Source organism: Schistocerca cancellata, chromosome 6 (assembly GCF_023864275.1).
Source record: "Schistocerca cancellata isolate TAMUIC-IGC-003103 chromosome 6, iqSchCanc2.1, whole genome shotgun sequence".
Lineage (NCBI taxonomy): Eukaryota > Metazoa > Arthropoda > Insecta > Orthoptera > Acrididae > Schistocerca > Schistocerca cancellata.
The window spans coordinates 261,921,114-261,941,154 of NC_064631.1; positions in this window are offsets into that span (position 1 = coordinate 261,921,114).

Sequence of the window (20,041 nt, forward strand, 5' to 3'; positions counted from 1 at the left end):
TAGATATTTAACTAACTTTGGATGAACAACGCATTAACAGAAGATTGGACAACTCAAGTAGTGTTACCTGTACCGAAACTGCATAAAGATGAGGAGCAGGCCACGTCATATAGACCTATTTCTCTTTCTTCCTGCACTGGAAAATCTTTGACCATCCCTTCCTTCCCCTTTCTCTGAACATCTCCTTCTTCACCCCTCTCACTGGTTGTCCTCTCCGTTTTTTGGTCCCGACATGTAGGCTGCCCTTAAAAGTGGGTCGATAAGGAATGCTGGGTCAGCTGAAGAATGGGATACAACTCGTCAGCTTCGAGCAATGGTGTCATACTTTAGTCACATAGATTAGCTGTTTATTTTCGAGCCATAGATAACAAATCAGTTATCTTCTGTGGCAAAGTGTAACAGTAAATAAAAATGAATGAATGTGTCATTAAGAGATAGATATTGAGTATGCTTTTGTGGTAATTTTAAATTATTTGTGTACACATTTTGAATTGTACCTTTGTCTCATAGTGAGTCGTTCCAATTGCTGTTTCTATTTACTAGTTACTGTTACTAATACTAGCAGAAGTAAAAACGGTGGCATACATAACAATGGCATCTTGTGTCCAAGTTGAACTAAGAAGTTGACCTATATAAATCAACTAAAGAATAGGATACTAGTAATTTCTACTGTGATAAAAGTGATATCTGTAAATGACGTTTGTAATATGGATATATGTGGTATATATCTACAATCTGTGTTCTCTGTACTACATTCCTTTTCTTCTCAAGATTCGTCTGTGTCTTTGCAATGTGTCATCTGTGGTGACTTGTGATGTCATTTTTCAAGGCCGACAGGTTGTATCTCATTCTTCAGTAGTCCCAGAAGGCCAATACTTCTCCCAAAAAATTTGTGTTTCACGAAGGATAGCCTATAGAGCAAGGGCTAAAAAAATTATTATTTTTTTTGCTTATTTCTCTGCCTATGGTAGCTTGGAGATTATAAATCCCATAGGGCTGATACATGTGACTTTTGCTGTTTGTTTGCTAAATTTGGCTGAAAACGATCCAGGGGTCTGGGAGGTGGTCATGGACACACACACACACACACACACACACACACACACACACACACACACAGCCCCCCCCCCCACACACACACTAGTAAATATACTAGCCTTGCCCCCCACAGCTTCATCTGCATACTAGTATATCACACATAATGCACTCATCTCTTTCTTCCCCTCTCTAGGTCCATCTCGTTCTCCAACTCCCTGCCAATTTCATCCTCAACCCTCTCTCTGCCAATCTATTCCCTCAACCCTCTCTCTGCGCAAATCTCCTCCCCCTTTCTAGCAGTCTTCTTCTCCCCATCTCTGCCCATTTCGACTGACCCCTCTTCCTGGAGATCTCCTCTGCCCCATATCACATCTATACTTGCCACCCCTCTTTCTGTCCCCTTACTCTCCCTGTGTCTTTCTGTCTATCTCGTCCTCCCCCTCTTTCTTTGTACGTCTCCTGCATCCCCTCTTTCCCTGTACATCTCCTCTACCCCCTCCCTCTCTGTCCATCTCCATATCTCCCCTCTCTCTGACTATCTCCTTCTTGCTCCCCCTCCCTGATCATCTCATTCTCCTCCTCTATCAGTCTCTACTGCCCCATCTCCCTATCCTTCCCCTTCTGCCCCTCTCTGTATATCCCATCCTCTACGGTCCGCCGCTCGTGGTCTCGCGGTAGCGTTCTCGCTTCCCGAGCACGGGGTCCCGGGTTCGATTCCCGGCGGGGTCAGGGATTTTCACCTGCCTCGAGATGACTGGGTGTTTGTGTTGTCCTCATCATTTCATCATCATCCAGGAAAGTGGCGAAATTGGACTGAGCAAAGGTTGGGAAATTGTACGGGCGCTGATAACCACGCAGTTGAGCGCCCCACAAACCAAACATCATCATCATCAACCCATCCTCTGCCCATCTCAAACTTCCCCACAGCCATTCCTAACCATAGGAGTAGCCCCTACAATAGAGTTGATAAGGCAGGCCAATACTACTCCCACCTCATGCTTACCATGCAGGGTAGCGTACACACCAAGGCTTTGAAAACTGGTTTTCCCCTGACATATGCAAAGCAGGTTGATGATGTAGGCATGTCAGAGAGTTGGAAAACGGTTTCTTACACCCAATGTGTAGACTGCCTCACAAAGCAGATCAATAATGCAGGCCAATGTTCCACACATCATTCCTGTTGTGCAGGGCAGCCAGTAAATCATGGTCTAAAAAAATTCGTTATGACCTATCTCCATCCCTATGGGTCCTACGGGGTTATAAACCCCACAGTGTTAATACTTGGGAAGTTTGCTGTTTGTGTGTCAAAGTTAGCTGAATTCTACCGTGGAGTATGGGGATAGATCCCAGACATACATACAATAAGCCTTTTCTGTGTGGCTTCACCAGCATATGGATTCGATACATACACTACTGGCCATTAAAATTACTACACCACGAAGATGAATTGCTACAGACGCGAAATTTAACCGACAGGAAGAAGACGCTGTGATATGCAAATGATTAGCTTTTCAGAGCATTCACACAAGGTTGGCATCGGTGGCGACACCTACAATGTGCTGACATGAGGAAAGTTTCCAACCGATTTCTCGTACACAAACAGTAGTTGACCGGCGTTGCCTGGTGAAACGTTGTTGTGATGCCTCGTGTAAGGAGGAGAAATGCGTACCATCACATCTCTGCCTTTGATAAAGGTCGGATTGTAGCCTATCGCGATTGCGGTTTATCGTATCGAGACATTGCTGCTCGTGTTGGTCGAGATCCAATGACTGTTAGCAGAATATAGAATCGGTGGGTTCAGGATGGTAATACGGAACGCTGTGCTGGATCCCAACGGCCTCGTATCACTAGCAGTCGAGATGACAGGCATCTTATCTGCATGGCTGTAACGGATCGTGCAGCCACGTCTCGATCCCTGAGTCAACAGATGGGGACGTTTGCAAGACAACAACCATCTGCACGAACAGTTTGACGTTTGCAGCAGCACAGACTATCAGTTCGGAGACCATGGCTGCGGTTACCCTTGATGCTGCATCACAGACAGGAGCGCCTGCGATGGTGTACTCAACGACGAACCTGCGTGCACGAATGGCAAAACGTCATTTTTTCGGATGATTCCAGGTTCTGTTTACAGCATCATGATGGTCGCATCCGCGCTTGGCGACATCACAGTGAACGCACATTGGAAGCGTGTATTCGTCATCGCCATACTGGCGTATCACCCAGTGTGATGGTATGGGGTGCCATAGGTTACACGTCTCGCTCACCTCTTGTTCGCATTAACGGCACTTTGAACAGTGGAAGTTACATTTCAGATGTGTTACGACCTGTGGCTCTACCTTTCATTCGAGCCCTGCAAAACCCTACATGTCAGCAGGATAATGCACGACAGTATGTTGCAGGTCCTCTACGGGCCTTTCTGGATACAGAAAATGTTCGACTGCTGCCCTGGCCAACACATTCTCCAGATCTCTCACCAAATGAAAACGTCTGGTCAATGGTGGCCGAGTAACTGGCTCGTCACAATACACCAGTCACTACTCTTGATGAACTGTGGTATCGTGTTGAAGCCGCATGGGCAACTGTACCTGTACACGCCATACAAGCTCTGTTTGACTCAATGCCCAGGCGTATCAAGGCCGTTATTACGGCCAGAGGTGGTTGTTCTGGGTACTGATTTCTCAGTATCTATGCACCCAAATTGCGTGAAAATGTAATCACATGTCAGTTCTAGTATAATATATTTGTCCAATGAATACCCGTTTATCATCTGCATTTCTTCTTGGTGTGCAATTTGTAATTGCCAGTAGTGTATTTTGAAAACACTTCCTCCACCCTTCTTATCCTCTCCGTCCCACATCCACTCTCTCTATCTATCTCCTCCTTCCCACTCTCTCTGTCTCTTCATCTCCTTCTCCCCCTCTCCTTGCCCTTCTCCTCCTTCTCCTCATGCTGCCTTTCTTCTCCTCTGCCCATGTGCCAATGAACCAAGTTCATTGGCACATGTAGCCCTTGAAGCACAGTTCAATTAAGCAGTCCCGATACTACTCTCACAACTCCTCTGTCATGCAGAGGAGGCAATAGGTGAGGGGCTTGAAAATCATTTATTTCCCCCTCATGTTCAGACCGCTATTCAAAGCAGATATTCAGGCTTTTTCCTAATTTTCTGTTTCTAGTATATCAGCATTGCGAGTTTGGAAGCCCACCAGAAGGCATAGACCTCGACGACTGCTAGATGGTACTGCTATAATTTGTAACCGCTGCTGTCGACGCTGCAGGGCTGGGTGTGCAGACGTGCCCATCCTGCCGTTCTATCAACGATCACAGCTGCTCTTTAAAGCTAGCAACACAGTCACTCAGTCAGTTAGTCGTGATTTGACTATGCTATTTTGATGATCTCGCTACACATCGTTGTTTTGGTTCTGGACTGACATCATCTTAGATTTTCGATCTTGGTTTACTTGCTAGAATTGCTGTTCCGCCTTGTCGTTTTGTTGACTGTCTTCCTCTCATTGTTTAGCATCTGCTTCCCTCTGGTGGCTTGCTGTTTGGCGCTGTCGGTCAGTTGGGCAGCCTCCGCAGAAACTCGAGTCGTTCCCAGTCTTGTCAGATCTCGTTCACATAACTGATGACGAGGTAAAAGGTTAGCAGCTTCCCATACACGCAAAGCTCGTTCAGTTCGTGGTACAGCAATAGCAAAAGTTGCGGAGAGCTGTCAACCTGAGTTTCCGCCGTTTCACGATGCCAAATAGGATGGGACACGTATTTTCAGTGGCTGAAAGAGCACTTCGCCACATTTAGAGTTTCTGATGATGCTCTCCAATGATCGCTCTTTTTTTTCTCGGGCTTTATCAGGGCGTTTTTCTTGTCAAAGCAACTGGCTTCGCTTTCGAATCCTGACCTGTTGAGGAGACGTGTTCGTTGTTGTCACCTTATTAGTTGCAGCATTTCCATGTGAGCAATTGCACTTCGAGTTGCGTCAGTGCCACAAGCAACGTGGTCCGTCGTACTGCTCGTCGTTGACTGATCTGCAAAGGTTGAGTCAATATTGCCATTCCACTTGTAAGAAAGTTGCTTGCGAAAGTTCTTATACAGATTCCACATAGTGGTCCAATAGGCTCCTGATCTAGATGTATGTACTGCTGCCCTCAAATCGACAACCTTTCCGTGGACGATATTTTGAAAATCGTGCACCGTTTCGATATCGCACAGGCGGCAAATAAACGACTCATGTTTCGATCCCATGTGGCATCGGTCCAGCCGCCGCCTCAGGGGTTGAATTCTAGTAAGTCTTTTGCCCTGTGACGTCGTGACTCCTCAATTTCGAATGCGTCAGTTGCCTCTGAACAGCCAGTCACATCAGACTGGCACAAGCAGCTAGGTCTCCCATCATTTCCAAACTGCACACATTGGGGGAAAGACAGTGACCTCCAAACTGTGTGTCGTAAATCATCGAAACAGTCGGATCCAACTATCCATATGTCTGATGAGTGGTGCGTAAACTTGAGACTGTTATTCCTCTGGCAATCCTTCCATCGCTAAATCGTTTATGAACCTCATGATAACGAACCTGGATGCCCGTTTCCTGGTGAACACAGGAGGTACCGTTTCTTCGGTTAACCTTCAATGTGTGCTCTTTTCAGCTTCCTCTGACGTGTGCTCTGTTCCGGTTCCCCTGTCTTGGAGTCACCGTCCCTCATGTTGGTCACGTACAGGGAAAGTTCGACTCCCCACCACTGTGAGTTCACAATCCACGCTGAATACGAAAATATCACATGGTTCCAGAATGAGATTTGGAAGGTAGGAGACGAGGTACTGGCAGAAGTAAAGCTGTGAGCACCGGGCGTGAGTCGTGCTTCGGTAGCTCAGTTGGTAGAGCACTTGCCCGCGAAAGGCAAAGGTCCCGAGTTCGAGTCTCGGTCGGGCACACAGTTTTAATCTGCCAGGAAGTTTCATATCACATGGTTGATAGCTCTGTTTGTTGTCAACAGTCAGTTGCCTAGGAAAATTTTCGGTCTGAATGCTTCTCGCTGTTTTGATTTCCCATCACTGATGATGTTCAGGTTGTCTCAGACATAGTTTCATTCCAGGAGCTCGACGACCTCTGTGCTAATTTGCTCCTCTATTCACACCCGGTCTGGGGGGCACCATATGTTTCCAGCTCATACAGTATCTCAGTACATCCATACACTGTGCCCCGTTTCTGCTGGCCATATGCTATTTATGTCCCCTCTGCAGATGACCTTAAGCAAAAACTCGATCGCCTCTATGAAGTTTGGGTGATTGAACCTGTTAAAACCATCCTCTGGCTACGTAAAGACTTTAAATTGACAATCAATGCCCAGGCGCAAGTGGAAACCTACCCCATTCCACGTCCAGAGGACCTCCTCACGACGCATATCAGAGGTGAATAGTTTTCTAGATTAGGCCTTGCCATTGCATATTCACAGATCCCACTGGATGAGAAATCGCAATGTGTTATGGTCATCAAAGCTCCCTTTGGCTTCTGAGAATACAAGAGTTTTCCCTCTGGTATGGCTTCCACTACGGCAAACTTCCAGAGATACCTAGAACAATTAACTATGTCCATCCCAGGTTGTGCTAACTACTTCGACGACTTAACTATTATAAGTGCTGTGCATCAGGAACACCTGCACAATATTTCTACACTCCTTACTACGCTGTATGATGCAGGGCTCAAGTGCCGCTTACAGAAATGACAGTTTCTTAAAGAGCAAGCGGAATACTCGAAGATGTGTTCGATAAAGAAGCAATCCAGCCCACTGGCCACAACTTTTCTGCTACTGACTCTTTACTTCACCCCGAAATTTACAGGAGCAGCAGTGTTTGCTGAAGAAGGGCGTTCAGTAAAGGTTTTGATCTTGGTTTACTCACTGGAATTGTCATTTCACCATGTCATCTCTGTTTGTCAGTAGATAGCCTGGGCCAATTTTCGCACAGAATGTGTCGCTGATGATGTCATCGATGAGATCACTGATGAGTCTTGTGATTTCCCCACCCCCACCCCACCTGACAAAAGCCAACAGCCCTATGTATAAAATGATAGGAATTCAAATTTTGGCAGGAAATTCAAAATTTTGCCAGGAGTCTACGAAAATAGTCAAATTGCGCTTGTGTGCTTCCTTTGGAAGTAGAACTGTTGCCATAAGTATAAATTGACACAAAACTCTAAAAAGTGCATTATCATGCTGGTTGACTTGGAATACTGGGACAGAGAGTCTGAGACCTGGAATACTGGGACAAGCTCTGTGACTTTAGAATACAAGATGGCAATGCAAGATGGTCGACCTGGATAAAATATGGCCGACACAAGATGCCCAACCTGGACGAAACATGGCTGACCTGGAATTCTGATGCAATCTTAATATGATGTCACAACCCAAGACTTGGAATATCGGCATACTCTTGCTATGATGTCAGAATACAAGATGGCGATGCAGGATGGCTGAACTGGAAAACTGGGGGAGGATTCTGACTACTGGGACAGGTTCTATGTCATGGGAGTTTTGTCCTTGCTACCGTTCTGCGATTTGTTGCTACACAATGGTCCTTAGCAAAGTCACGGATCGAGGATCCGTTGGTTCGCCGATTTTTTGCTCACAAAGAGAGACTTTTTGTACGACGTGGTGTTTTGCTGTTGCGTTCTGATAATGATCAGTCCAGGGTCGTGGTACCACGTTCGTTACAGTCCTCTGTCTTACGGCTTCTCCACCAAGGACATTGGGGTATAGTGAGAACGAAACAACTTGCTCGTCAGCACTGTACTTGGTTCGGAATCGATGCTGCGATTACGAATATGTGCTCTTCTTGCATGGTGTGTGCCGAACACCAATCCGCACCACCGCGGAAATTCTTTGCATGGCCGAAAGCCACTTCCCCTTGGCAACGCTTACACATCGATTTTGCTGGTCCATTTTGGAATGCTCGATGGTTGGTTGTGGTAGATTCATTCAGTAATTTTCCTTTTGTTGTCCGGATGTCTTCCACGACGTCTTCTGCCACCATTCAAGCGTTGTCCGCTATCTTTTGCATTGAAGGTCTTCCACAGACTATTGTTTCCGACAATGGCCCACAATTCGTGTCCGCAGAATTTCAGTCATTCTGCAAGGCAAATGGTATTCAACATCTGACGTCCGCGCCGTTTTCGCCACAGTCAAACGGTGCCGCTGAACGATTGGTCAGGACTTTCAAGTCACAGATGTTGAAGTTGAAAGAGTCACATTCTCGGGAGGACGCGTTATTGCTCTTTTTGTCCTCGTATCGCTCTCAGCCTCGAGATGGTCGCTCGCCGGCTGAGTTGCTTCACGGTCGCCCTCATCGAACCTTGATGTCTTTGCTACATCCGCCGCATCAGGTTCCTGTGCAGCGGCAGACACCTGCTTTTGCCCCAGGCGACGTTGTATACTATCGCAACTATCGAGGTTCACAGCGTTGGCTCGAAGGGCGCATTCTTCGCTGCCTCGGCCGCGCTATGTATCTAGTTTTGGGGGCCTCTGGTGAGGTGCGCCGGCATCTCAATCAGCTGTGCCTATGTCGTCGCCTGGGTTCTGCCGCTCCCCGTCTGCTTTCAGCGACGGTGCCGTCCGGTCAGCGTCCTGGGGACGCATCTACTGGCTCGCCTCAGCCCCAGGTGTTACCGACACTGCCTTCCATTTTGCCCCATGGCGACGCGCCGTCACCGCCGCCGCCGCCTGTTCTCTCGCCGGCGACGCCCGCAGTGGACGCGTCGCTGCAACCGCCGGGCGCCTCCCTGGGTCACGCGCCGCCGATCGCTTCTCGTGACCAGTTGTCCTCCGCCATGGAACTCTTGCCCGCTCTGGACCATATGTCGTCTTCGCCCGTCGGGTGCCCCGGCTCGATGGAGGTCGACCCTTCGGCCCCTCCTGTCTCTCTACGGGCGCATACATCGCATGCTGGCATGCACCCTGAAGCAGGTTTTCACGCGTTTCCTAGCTCCCCTTGGGCCGAATGGCAGGGTGCGGGTGGCATAGCCTCGCCTGTTGTTAGGCTCCCCACCTCGTCGCATACGCCAACATGGGGTCCTCTCCAAGGCGGGCGGAAGCCTTATACCACAACCGTCCGCCGATTTGCGGGGGAGGAATGTGGTGTCACCGCCAGACACCACACTTGCTAGGTGATAGCATTTAAATCTGCCGCGGTCCGCTAGTATACGTCGGACCCGCGTGTCGCCACTATCAGTGATTGCAGACCGAGCGCCGCCACACGGCAGGTCTAGAGAGACCTCCTAGCACTCGCCCCAGTTGTACAGCCGACTTTGCTAGCGATGGTTCACTGACAAATTACGCTCTCATTTGCCGAGACGATAGTTAGCATAGCCTTCAGCTACGTCATTTGCTACGACCTAGCAAGGCGCCATTATCATTTGCTATTTATCTCGTGATGCATGTACCGTCAGACTGATGTTCACCAATTATGGATTAAAGTTAAGTATTCCAGAAGCTACGTACCTTTTTTACTAGACTCAACTCCTTTAACTGTTCCAGACCTCACGCCAGCCTGCGTGAGCTTAAACGCGTGCCTTTCGACTTCCTCAGAGTGGCTTGGTTGTCTTGCCAAGTCACAACATATATAATCTCATACTATTTCACAGCCACACCCACATTTTTTTCGCCTTATATTCAGCACATGTTCACATTTTATTGCCTACATGAATAGTATGCTTACAATAGGGTTTTGATCCTGCAGCACAAATGACTTGCTTGTCATCATACCAAGACAAACCAATTCTCAACTGAGATATAGTGTGTACCTCATGTCTTCAGGACTGAATATTGAACTGCCGTACCATGTGCAGACTAGGGAGCAGAGCATCCCCAACACCTCAATGCAAGTGCTGCAAGTAGTCTTCAACCATGAGAGCAATTGGTCCTGCATGAATCCATTTTTGAGTGGAGATCTTCACAATTGGCGACCCATTTGCCACATTTTTCATGAGACAGACAACGTTGTTTGTGGTAGGTGTTATGCCATAGGTATTATTGGCCACATAACCAGATGTGTTAGATGCATCTGGGTGGCACCTTATTACTTCATATGGATCACAACCGTTCACCTAATCATGAAGCATTCGGTATTCATGTAAAGCGACATTGGATTTGTGAAGTGAGGTTTCGCAAAATTGTTATGGAACTGGTACTTGTGGAGTTTGCATAGATCCAATTTACAAATACTGACATAAGGAGGTTTCGTGAACTCTACCGAAACCTTAACCATCTCCAGAGCAACGAAATTATTGTTGAAGGTTGTGGACTGTTTAAAATATGGCCTGGTGATGTAATCTGCTGTGCCATAAGGCCCCTTTCCTCTGCTAACTAAGTGAATTTCGAGATGTTTTCTGACTTTTGCGTAATCTTGCCGAAAATCTTTCTCAAATTTACACATCACGAGAGCCCTCTTTTCGGTGTCTGAATCAGTGTATTCCTAACACCGTACATGCTGCTTGAGGGAATCAACGCAAATAACTATCCAGTTGCAATCCCATGGAGACATAGCTGGAGATTTCGATAATGTAGTATGTATCTTGTTTGCCCCTCCAGTGTTGTCGTCAGCTTGGGATGAGAACCATTTTCCGGAACTCGGTGCTCTGAATGCTGTGGTAAATCACTATGCTCGTCATGCAAACTTACAGGGTACATTAAATCTACCTCTGGAACATATCTCGTTTCAGAATCTGCCCACACATGTTCGATGTTTTTGCCTAGTCTGGTGCATTGCTTACCAGACAGCTATCAAAACCCTTCAACAGGCAAAGGTTGTTGCATGGCCTGCCTGTGTAAGTTGTTTACATCCAAGTAAATGATGTAGATTAAATCACTAGATGCATTTGTGAGTTGTTTGCCTAGGCATGCCTACGGACATATTGACAAATTCCGCCACAAATCCCTTATTCGATAAACAACCGCAAGTCAGCATTGCTCAAGAGTTCGATGTTAACATGTGTTCTTTTAACATAGTGTCCCATGATAACTCAGGCTTGGTGTAGCAGTAGGCAGGATCTAGTTCATATGTGACCATGCATACGCTTTGGAATTGTTCGAAAGTAAGCACACACCTATGTCCATATAAAGTTTTCCATATGTTTTTAAATTAGTGATATAAAACTCCTGCCATACACTCACTGCATGCCCATACACCATATCTGACATGGCAGGGCCTGAAACTTTGTTGAAAAATGATCTTATGTCAGGCAGTGCTGCTTCGTTGGGTTTTCTCCCATGAAACCAGATATTTTCATGGGAAATCCCCTTCTCCATTACAAGCTGAAACTTTGCACCATTGATAAATGCAGCTCGACTGAGATGTAAGTCCAGCTGATATAATGTTTCAGCAAGTTTCTGTAGTGTTGGCAGCATGAATCTCAGTGAATTGAGGAACCTTGGAGTAACTATCTTAATTATACTCTTCAAAAACGAAATGGATCTCTCAGTGGTATCAGATAGAACACTAACCTGATCTTTACTCATTCCATACTCATCCTGGGACTCGACTGGGAAGTGAGCATCATACCTGCTTAAATTGTGGATGAAAACAGGTATGTGCCCTGGGAGCTGGTAATTCAACTTGCACGGCTTGTGTTCAGCAGCATGGAATTTGCTGGTTAGATGGCAATGATCCATACATGTTTTTTCCATTTCTTTATCTAATGGTTGCTCACAGATATAACAGTCAACTGCATTCTTGTATAATAATTTACCCTCCCCATTTCGGCCATAGGAATGATGTCGTCATAAACGCCATCAGCTTTCCTTCCAAGGTTTTCAAACTCAGAGAGCAAGCAATCTGTAGGTTTACCCCAAAGGCACAAATCAAAATGATGAAGACTTGAATTGCACAAACATACAAGCTGATAGGCAGCACCAAAATGTACATGCCATTCTGTGAGAATGGAATGTAAGGTAGTAGTATCACCTCCACAGCCTGCCGCAACAGCGAGAAGGCATACAGAGTTGGCGTATACAGCAAATGGGACTCGCTCGTTGTGAAGAAAGATCTTAAACTTTAAGAGTTTTTCTCTTTGGTAGGCATTACAACACATACTGGATCCTTGGTAGAGCAATCTACCTGATGCTTTGTTAACCTCTCACTCATTTTAAACTAGTTCGGGCACCTGGAAAAAATGCCATCTACGATCGTTTTTACTCTTTTGGCAGGAAAGAAGGTGGGACGTGTTTCTGACCCAGCAGTGATGTTGTCTGTCACTCTCAGTGATTAGCGTCAAATCTTTATGTTTGACTCACTGACCAGAGGCTTCAGAAAAGCAGACAGGTCCAATGACCATGTGGGTAACAACACTATCATCTGATTTGGATTCCCTCATGCTGTATACAGGAATTGATAATTGGGGCTTCTACCCATCAAATTAAGAATATCCTGAGGTCTCATGGAGAATTTAATACCATCCTGTTAATATTCACATGGTATCATTCAGGACAATCTGGATGTCTCTTACAATTTATTTCGAAAGCCAGAAATTACTACAGAAAGCAGTACTGATCGTTATTTTTGACATTAACTACGGCTTTTTTATCAGCAATATCTTTTGGAAGGTGGATATGTGAGAACCCATCAATAATGGGGCATACACATGTATGTGAACATCCAAATACAGAATGCTACAGAGAGCTTTACCCAAATCTCTTTGTGGGAAATCAGAGAGATGTGCCTGTATAGGCTTTAGAGTACAATTATCAATACAATCATCAAACCATTTCGCAATTGAGATGCCCTGCTTTACTTCAGTTTGTTACCTTGCTTATGTATGACGACATCCATTGACACATTTTCCTCAGGTGGGACTGTAAACTCACAACGTATCATAGCAAAGCACTTTATGGCAGGATACCATGGATCCTTTGAGGTCTTGGAAAGTTCCCTTTTCAGAATGGTCAGGCACCCATTCATGAAAAAGATTGAGTCTTGATACCCGACCATGTTACGAAAGTGAGTAAGCAAGATGTTGTCTCCAAGTGCACTTTGAAACCAGAAAGAGGTAATTGTGTGCCATGTACCTGAACATCCCCATCCTCACTGTCAGTATGGGTTGAGGGGTTGCTGCTGACTGATAGTTGAATGTCACTGTTACTACTGAATACCCCATCCTGATGGTCCAGCTGTCAACTCAGGTGCAAGAGGCGGCAAACGTCTGGACACCATCATCGGTCATGGTCCAAACATAGATGGAAAACAGCTTGTGACATTCTGCCCACAGGAGTTGCTTCTTCTGGAGTTTTGATGCAGGCATTGATGGTGTCAGGGATGGGAAATCCAGATTGTCAAACAATTTTCAAACATCTCAGAACAACAATATGCAAGCATCAGTAAAAGAGACATTTGATAAGGAATTTTGCATCCCCCAATCAACTCATAGCTGCTTCTTGCCTTGCCGCCACCCACCCCCCGCAATTGAGCCTCTCCTCCATTTCCTTCAAGAGCTCATCGTTATTAGTATGTGGATTGCCTCATTGTTGGTGTGACAGGTAGGGGTGATACCAGAGGTGGGGGGCATGTCAAATGCATTGAGCATTTCTTGTGAATCAACAATACAGCAGCCCATGAATATCAGAAGGCAATATATATGTATATGAAGAAAGTGGCATAAACGATACACAGGTTAAGAAAAACACACACACACATATGGTGGAGAATCAGTTACATCATTTTCCTAACTGTCACTAGATGCCACTAGCCTTAAAGTTGGGTCGTTATCACTCTCCTGCGAAGGGGTAGCCAACATCTGAATACAGAGGGTGAGTTCACCTGCCACCCCTCAGATGCTGCCAATGCCTAAACCGGCTAGGGACATTTATCGGTTCTGAATCAACAACGATGCTGATTAAGTGAAAGAAAACACATTGAGACTCTTGTACATGCATAGAGAGACATATAGAAATGATGGTACTTGCGTGCAAGTTCCTCATCTCGCATCAAAGCAGCAGGTGTCTCATCATTGAAGAGGTTCGATGGGCCACTGTCCTCACTGAAAATATCCTTGAAATGAGGATGCTTGCTGCTAGTGCTGCTAACAATACTGCTTTTGTTGGACAACCTCTTAACTCTCTGTTGTGCGCATTGGAAAAGTTACATGACTTGGCACTTGGGGGTCTTTCAAGACCTCAGTTCATGTTACTGGAGCACTTCATCTTTTCTTTGTTGTAACATCAAATTGTTATATTCCACACTGATTCTATTATTATTGGATCACACACATGAAATGTAAATTTGTTTTTTATGGGGAAAATTCAACATTATATATTTTTTCAACCTTTTGTTTTAAATTGCTTTTTGTTATAGTCACTTTATTTATTTTTTACAGTTTACATGCTGCTGTTATCTTAATTATTAAACATTTTCAGAACATGCCATTTTATTTTATGCTTTTGAAGAAAATTTTTTTCAATTGCTCACTTCACATTATTTTTATAGTGATCATAAATATGAAAAAAAGAAAACTCCAATGCAATGAAATATCAGTTAGTTTTACTGTGCTTAGAAATGGTCATGACAGCACAACACATTTACTCATTTTTATTGTGTTCTAAGCACACCATAATCTGTCTGGAATGGGAAGGGCATAAAAATTTTCCACAATTATTATTAACTGTTCTTATTTTTTGTCTAGGTTTCTTGGACACACGGAACACCTTTGTCTTTTGTTGGTGGGTTTGTGGTTCATATGTGCACAGTGTCATTTAGGCTCATAGTATATCCAAGGCCAAGAAGGTCACTTTTTGTTTCCTTTTGAAAGCATCTTCCATCAAGTAGTCTTCTGTTGATGTAAGGATGCACAAGCTGTCATCCAAACTGTAACAGTTGGTTAGCATGGAGAGACTACATTCTTAGTTTATAAGTTATTATTAAGTTTCCTTTCCACATAACATTGCGAGTACATGCTCTAGTAAAGCCAGGAAGGAGAATTTAGATTGCTGGTACCAAAGAAAATGGGTCACACCGCAATGTGAGTGATTACATGTATATAAGTATATTTATGAATCTGACAATGTGAATGAGTGTGTGTATATGATGAGATTACAGTATTTAGAATGTTGTTACCTGAAGTTTAGATCTAGTACTACCAAGTGAAAAAGGGGTCAGATCGCACATTAAAAAGTGCAAGCCATAGATATAAACGCCAAATATGAGTAGGTACGACGTATTTGCACGGGATCATGACTTATGTGAACCTTCTTCTCCAATATGTTCTTGGCACAACCTTTGTAGCGACATATTTAAGTATCACTAGAGTGGTATCCTGAAGATATGTATATAAGTTAGGTACACTGAATTACACTCACATGTACTTTGAAAAAAGTAATACTGATAACTTATTTGAAAGTGTAATGTAAGAATTCTTCAATTAGTTCAGAAAATACTAAATAAGTAGTTTCATAAAAATACAAAGAAGTGTGAACAAAAAGTTTATTCAATTATTGTATGGCATGTAGATGATGGATTTCAGCAGCAGATAAAAAAAATGCTTCTTCCATTCCCTGTCACCATTCCTTGTAGATCATTAGACGGTTTTCTAGTAGACTTGAGTGTGGCGAAGCTAAGCACAGCTATGTCTGATTGTGTTGGTTTACATGCAATTAAGATTTCTTCTCTTTCGTTGACAATCTGGATTTATAGGGGCGTGAGGACATGGTTTATGTATATCATCAAACTGTGTATATGTATACTGTCTTTCAAAACAAAACAATTTAATTACTATTCTATGTAAGGTAATACTATTCTGTGAACTCAAAGATTAAGAGAAGTACCTGCTCATGACAAATCTGTAAAAGAGAAGCAACCTTTGAATGGTCAGGGAAAATGTCAAGTATTGTGTATTTCAAATGTCATAAGTTTTTAATATATGCACCCCAAAACGAAAGTAAAACCTTAAAGAACATACAGTGGTTCTGAAATGTTGTTTTCTGCATAAATTATAAATTTGCAATTATAAATTTGCAATTATAAATGTTGCATATCATCAAACTGTGTATATCTATATTGTCATTTCAAGCTTGAAATTGAAAAAAACAATTTTAATTACTATTCTACATAAGATGTGAAAATGTATAAATTATACCATATATGTACCCGACGTGTCAGCAACATGTCGATGTAAGCTTATGTATGCATAGATAAAATCAAATGATGTTGATTGTAATGCTTATTTTATAGATATATGAAACCACATAAGTATTGACAAAAAAAAGATCAAGATGACCTAGTTAATTATCAAACGCTTGGCGTGTGCCATGAAAACATTACATTTACATGTATTGTAGTGAGTGAGGATGCGAGTGTTTACAACGAGCGAAGCGTTTTTGGTTCGTTTGTAGTGGCGAGGGACGCTAGACTTTGCTACAAGGGACCACATAAGGTAAAACAGTTTATGAACTAACCTGAAATTTTGCGAGATCTCGACATGATGCGGAATGTACGGACAGATCTTGGACACTGAAATGTGTGACGCACGACGTGGTTCCAGTACCACAGGTCGGAAATGCCAGACATTTCCGTTGCAGCATCGGAAACTCTCCATCACGCACTTGCCTATAAACACCATCCCACGGAGCAGCTCTACGGACATTTTGAGGACATCAAATTCGTCGTTATCTTAACACTTTGCCGTCCGCACGTCACATACAAATTGATACGCTTGGCGCCGGCAGCGTTAATTCGGATTACTTGGCTTGTCGCTGGCCGTTCTTGACATTATCTGGAGATTATAAATTGTGAAGTATTACTAATCACATCGTTAGTTCTCATAACCCTCTAAACCCTGTTCCCCTAATTTCATGAAATTTCAAAGATATGCTTACGGAAATAAATACAAAATTTGTTTGTTTCAAATATCTTTTATCTAACCCTTTTGGAAAAATAATCAATTACGAATTGCACTTTGAAAAGCATTATCCGGTTTAGTGTTGCTGTCAGAAAATTGTAAAAATGGTAAGACTTTTCTGAATCGAGTGCGGGACATCGTTTTGCGAAATATCGGTGTATCTATCAACGGATTCGTTGACCAACAATCATCGATCGTTGCTTTTTTTACAGTTCCCGTAGGGACAGCAAGCCCAAACCAAATTTGGCATTTTTTATCCAGTTTCCTTCTATTACAGTTTTGGTTGGTTGGTTGATTTGGGGAAGGAGACCAGACAGCGTGGTCATCGGTCTCATCGGATTAGGGAAGGATTGGGAAGGAAGTCGGCCGTGCCCTTTCAGAGGAACCATCCCGGCATTTACCTGGAGTGATTTAGGGAAATCACGGAAAACCTAAATCAGGATGGCCGGACGCGGGATTGAACCGTCGTCCTCCCGAATGCGAGTCCAGTGTCTAAGCACTGCGCCACCCCGCTCGGTATTACAGTTTTGACTGTAGTACTTGTTGGTTTCGTTGCTATTATATTCAAATAGATCGTTCCTAATATATGATTGTATGATATCCTCGACGCCCTGTCTATCTTTCGGGCAGTATGTTTGGACTCGGAGATCCTTCAAATTATTGGTCCTCAGTAAATCAAAGTCTGGCCACTGTGCACTGTCTTCTTCATCTGATTCATCCGAATCAGTTGGCAACCGTAGCGTTCGCCGAATTCTTCATGGACGTATTTCACTATCTTCCGACGATTCAGCTTCACTTTCATTTTTCGATATTCACTGTCTTCTTCCCAATCGTCGGCAGCTCGGGGTCTCGCGGTAGCGTTCTCGCTTCCCGAGCACAGGGTCCCGGGTTCGATTCCCGGCGGGGTCAGGGATTTTCAACTGCCTCGAGATGACTGGGTGTTGTTGTGTCGTTTTCATCACCATCATTCATCCCCATTACGGTAGGCGGAAGGCAATGGCAAACCACCTCCGCTAGGACCTTGCCTAGTACAGCAATGCGGGTCTCCCGCATCGTCCCCTACGCGCTGTCAAGGAGTATGGGACTTCGTCATCATCATCTTCTCAATTGGCCAAGTCGTCTGGAACGTCAGACAAGACGTCCGCACATTCATCGTAAATAATCCTATCGTCTCTTTCATCTGCCATGATGAAAGAGCACAAGAAATTATAAAAACAAAAAAACTTGTTGACGTGTGTAACTTACTGTTACCTGAATAAAACACCAACAGAATGCAAAAGATACTAAAGTGCTGTCGCCTGCCACTGCGCGGTACTATGCTCACGACACCACTACAGTGTCGCCGGCCGTTGACCAATGCACAATGTTGCGCACACAACTGTGGTGTCGTCGCACGGCAGAGTGTTAATACTATGTCAACAAACTGCACCGCCTAGTGGACTGCACCGTCTAGTGGACTTGCAAGGTACACGAGCATCAAATATTGCTGAGCGCGTGGGAGCGTAGCCGTGCAAGAGGCGTGTAGTGGTTACTCCGCAATCGTGGAGCCGCGGATTCTAACTTTGAACATACCCTTTGTCGCAGGATGGACTTGGAATATTAAACTTTAAGAATGTGTAAATAATACTGTAAAATAAGAGAGAGCTGGCCTATTTAGAGTACACATTAAACTGAGATTGGCCATCAATAAAGGTATTTTAAACCCCAATCGGGGCAAAGATGCAATATAACTGAAAATAAATTTTAATATGTTACGATTGTATATCGGAAAGGGCACTGCTACTGTGTACTGTAGTCCAGTAATCGTGTACCACGCCACTATATGATACGGTGGGAGGGGGGAGACACTTATTGGGATTCATGCTAGTTCACTTACATCGATGTACGTTTTATTTTTTATGTATATTTTTATCCATTCATTCACCTAAGCAGTTTACGGCAAAGATTATATCGCGGTATGCCCACAGAAATCAAGCCTGTGGTGCTAGCGAGGAAAAATGTAGAAGATTAATTTTCTCATGTTTGTAAAAACTCGTATCATTTGTTTAATCGATCTTGTACTGTCTGGGACGTGGATTTCTGTTTAGTTCACTATACACTGGAACCTCACATAACGAGCACCATCCAAAACGTGCAATTCGCGTAACGAGTAAAACGAATTGTAAAAAAAAAATTACTGGCTTAACGAGCGATGTTACACATAACGAGTGACGAGATTTATTGTACGTCACCATTCACGTGCGGCGGGAGAAACATTCAACTACAGGGTGTATCAAAATGAACATACCAGTTTTAAGGCGTTGTAGCATTTCTTACGTTCAACTTACAATTGTAAATAATACTCCAAATGAAAGAGCAACTCAAACAATTTTTTTTTGTATATCTGTGCGCACTGGGAAGAGTGTGGAATGACGAAGAGTGATAAACGTGTTGAACGAGTGCGAGTCTTCCAGGCGACATAATATTTGTCTTCCTGGGCGAGAGTCGCGAATTGTGCAACCATAGGGGTTCTGATTAAGTGACACATGGAAGACTGGACCTGTCCCAGTCCCAGTCCAAGTTGTTAAGGAAGCCGTTCACAGCAAGTGGGGAATCTGGGTTCGAGTCCCAGTCTGAGACAAATTTTCATGCGCCACAAACAGGTGAGGTCATTGCATATATGCAATACACTGAGGTAACAAATAGAGTGCTGCAACGCTCAATGTTTGACCGGTCACGGCTCGCCTGTTGACGGGGAGCCCGAGCCGCTCGTGTCCGGCCCCACGCGGCTCGGCTCGGTCACGTACTCGCCCCATGTCTGATGTCCGGATTCCGGACACGCGGATAACCGAGCATGGCCGGTCACCGCTGACGTCTCACCTCGCCTCGCCCCGGCTCACTGCACCGTACTGCCAACGCATCTCTCTCTCTCTCTCTCTCTCTCTCTCTCTCTCTCTCTCTCTCTCACACACACACACACACACACACACACACAATGTACTCGTATTTATCTCTGTCTCTCTCTCTTTTAATACAAAAGTAACGTTTCCAAGACCGCATACTTGACACAGCTAAATTCATAAAGCACTTGGAAAGTAAAATGATATTTCAATACAACTGCGGATACAAGACGAGTCTCATTTCCAAAAAGAA